Raw genomic sequence first — 3,296 nt, forward strand, 5'->3', positions numbered from 1 at the left:
AAGTCCTGTGTCGTTGGGAACATGAGTGGCTAGAAGTGACCGACAACAAGCACCTTGCCGGCTGCTGTAGCCGAGCGGTTCTAGGCGCTACAGTCTGGAACCGCGTGATCGCTACGGTCGCAGGTTCGAATCCTGCCTCGGGCATGGATGTGTGTGATGTCCTTAGGTTAGTTAGGTTTAAGTAGTTCTAAGTTCTAGGGGACTGATGACCTCAGATGTTAAGTCCCGTAGTGCTCAGAGCCATTTGAACCATTTTTTGAAGAAGCACCTTGTGATGAAGCCCATAACTCGGCCTTGGTGTACTTCCTTCCAGCCACGTCGACGGGACGAGCTCATCCTTACTCGTCTTCGCATCGGCCACAGCCCTATGGGTTTTTACTCCGGCGAGAGGACCTTCCGATGTGTGGTGTTTGTGGCGTGCAGATCACGGTGCACCACCTTTTATTGGACTACATTTTATTTGCTGACCAGCTTACTGCAGCGGATTTGCGGGTGGATCTGCATTCTATTTTATGCAATACTTAAACGAATGTGGTTCGGGTTTTGAAGTTCTGTGAATTGTCCCACATTTTTAACAAGATTCTGAGGAGATATTTTTAATGTGTCAACGGGGTGGCTGGCTCACCCAAATTTTTTTGTAAGTGGTCAGCCAGTCTCATTTCCCTGCGCTGTTCTTTTAGTTTTTCTGTCTTTTGTTTTCCCTGTGTTTTAATTTCTTGATTATCTATCTTGCCTCCACATTGGCTTTAATGCATGGGAGAGTGCCTGTGCGATAGTTATTGTGTGGTCGTACCGTGCGCATGCGTGTACGACAGTTTTCGTTCTTATCCACACTCGTTTGTTTTCATCGATGTCAGGGCGCTGATAACCTCGCCGTTGGGCGCCCATAAGATCCCAAACCACACACACACACACACACACACACACACGCACACACACACACACAACCTCTAATGTGGCCTTGTCACTGGATGTCACCTGAGTTATCAGTCCGTCGTGGAGATTTCAACCCTTGCAACTCTGTCCAAGTCCACTGTTCTTTATGTTATTATGAAGTGGAAAGGCGAACGAACAACCACAGCTACACCAAGAGCACGCAGACCACATGTACTAACAGATAGGGGCCACTGCCACTGAGGAGGGCAAAAAAAATAGCATGAAATCAGCAGAAGGAATCACTTGTGAGTTCCAAAGCGCTACCAGCATTCCATTTAGAACAACGGATGTGCATAGGGAGATAAAAGTAATGGGATGCAATGGTCGACCAGCAGAAGGAATCACTCGTGCGATCCGAAGTGCCACCAGTACAGTGAATGATAGTAGAGAATTAGAAAATGCCAGTAGAACCTTGCATGACAATGCACCCTGCCAAGAAGTAACATCTGTGCCCAATAACATTCCTGAAATGGGCTGACCCGAGTGTCAACCTTAATCCAATGGAACACCTTTAAGATCAGTTAGAACGACAGCGCCCAACGTCAATACCTTCTCTGGTTTCGGTCCTTGAAGAAGAATGGGGTGCCATTCTTCCAGACACATTCAGAGACCACACTGTGTTCGCAGCAGAGTTCAAGCTGTCAAGAAGGCAAAGGGCTCGTAAACCCATATTAATCTCCACTAGTGGGTGTCCAGATAAATTTGATCAAATAGTCTACCGTGCCAAAACATGACTTTTGAACAACAAATTATTTCAGTTTATGTAAATGAAAATAATATGACATTTACTGAATGAGATTTCACTCTGCAGCAGAGTGTGCGAAGATTTGAAACTTCCTGGCAGACTAAAACTGTGTGCCGGACCGAGACTCGAACTCGGGACCTTTGCCTTTCGTGGGCAAGGCTCTACCAACTGAGCTACCCAAGCACGACTCACGCCCCCTCCTCACAGCTTTACTACTGCCAGTACCTCTTCTCCTACCTTCCAATCGTTACAGAAGCTCTCCTGCGAACCTTGTAGAACTAGCACTCCTGAAAGAAAGGATACTGCGGAGACATGGCTTAGACACAGCCTGGGGAGATGTTTCCAGAATGAGATTTTCACTCTGCAGCGGAGTGTGTGCTGATATGAAACTTCCTGGAAGATTAAAACTGTGTGCCGGACCGAACCTCGAACTCGCGACTTTGCCTTTCGCGGGCAAGTGCTCTATCCTTTCTGCCAGGAGTGCTATTTCTTCACGGTTCGCAGGAGAGCTTCTGTAAAGTTTGGAAGGTAGGAGACGAGGTACTGGCAGGAGTAAAGCTGTGAGGACGGGGCGTGAGTCGTGCTTGGGTAGCTCAGTTGGTAGAGCACTTGTCCGCGAAAGGCAAAGGTCCCGAGTTCGAGTCTCGGTCCGGCACACAGTTTTAATCTGCCAAGAAGTTTCATGACGTTTACTAATTTAAAACATCCTTGAACCACAAATCAAACTGTATCAACCGAGCCGTGTAGTACAGTCATGAACACATTGAATCAGTTGAAGTGTAAATGCATATGTGGAAGTTTTCTACGCGTGCATGAAACGAACTTATGGTAGTCAAATGAACATAACGACCGAAACACACTACCAGTTCAAATCTGTGTGCCAGTGACGGATATGGACCTGCGACCTTCGCCCTTCTCGGGCGAGAGCTTTACCAACAAAGCTATCCGAGCACGATCCACCCTGTCAGCATTACTTTCGCCAGTAATTCCATTACCTTTCAAGCTTCACACAAGTTTTTCTGCATACTTCTCTTCGGCCTAGTACTCTGCTATAATCTGCCAGGAAGTTTCAAATTGACGCACATTCCGCTGCAGAGTGAATAATTCGTTCTGGAAGGTAACTACTTATAACGCTTTATCTGTTCGGTAGTATCAGAAGGCTACAGCTACTGCCTAACTGTCGTGGATGGATCGCCCGGTTTGGCGTATCGGTTCACATTACAACAAATCAAAGACGCTTTGAACCTTTCCTATTCAAAGCACTAGTTTGTTGCGCACTAAGCGTATTCGTAATACTGCTTAACATCCGGCAGCGAATGGAATAACAGAACGCCTGCATCGCCAACTCATGTCAGTCCTTCGGTGTCATGCTATACAAAATTGGATGGAGACATTACCTATTGTGCCCCTTGGTCTCATTTAAGACCGACCTGAAGGCTACAGCACCTGAATTAGTGCACGGGCAAACTCTGCGCCTACCAGGGGAGTTAATGCATAATGCGACGGATGATGCGGTTGATGCGTCAGAGTTTGTACCAAATTACGATCGCACACCCCACAATTCCGGCCAGTCACACCTGGAGAGCGAAGTGGACGACACCTGTTCATATTCAAA

At 47.1% G+C, this 3,296-nt stretch overlaps 1 non-coding gene across 1 annotated transcript; it reads right to left on the bottom strand.

The window, feature by feature from the left end:
• Positions 1-1,791: 1,791 nt before the first annotated feature.
• On the bottom strand, positions 1,792-1,865 carry Trnas-cga (transfer RNA serine (anticodon CGA)). The gene has a single exon. It is a non-coding gene; the product is annotated as a tRNA-Ser (tRNA).
• Positions 1,866-3,296: the final 1,431 nt, after the last annotated feature.

This window comes from Schistocerca serialis, chromosome 8 (assembly GCF_023864345.2).
Source record: "Schistocerca serialis cubense isolate TAMUIC-IGC-003099 chromosome 8, iqSchSeri2.2, whole genome shotgun sequence".
Taxonomy (NCBI): Eukaryota; Metazoa; Arthropoda; class Insecta; order Orthoptera; family Acrididae; genus Schistocerca; species Schistocerca serialis.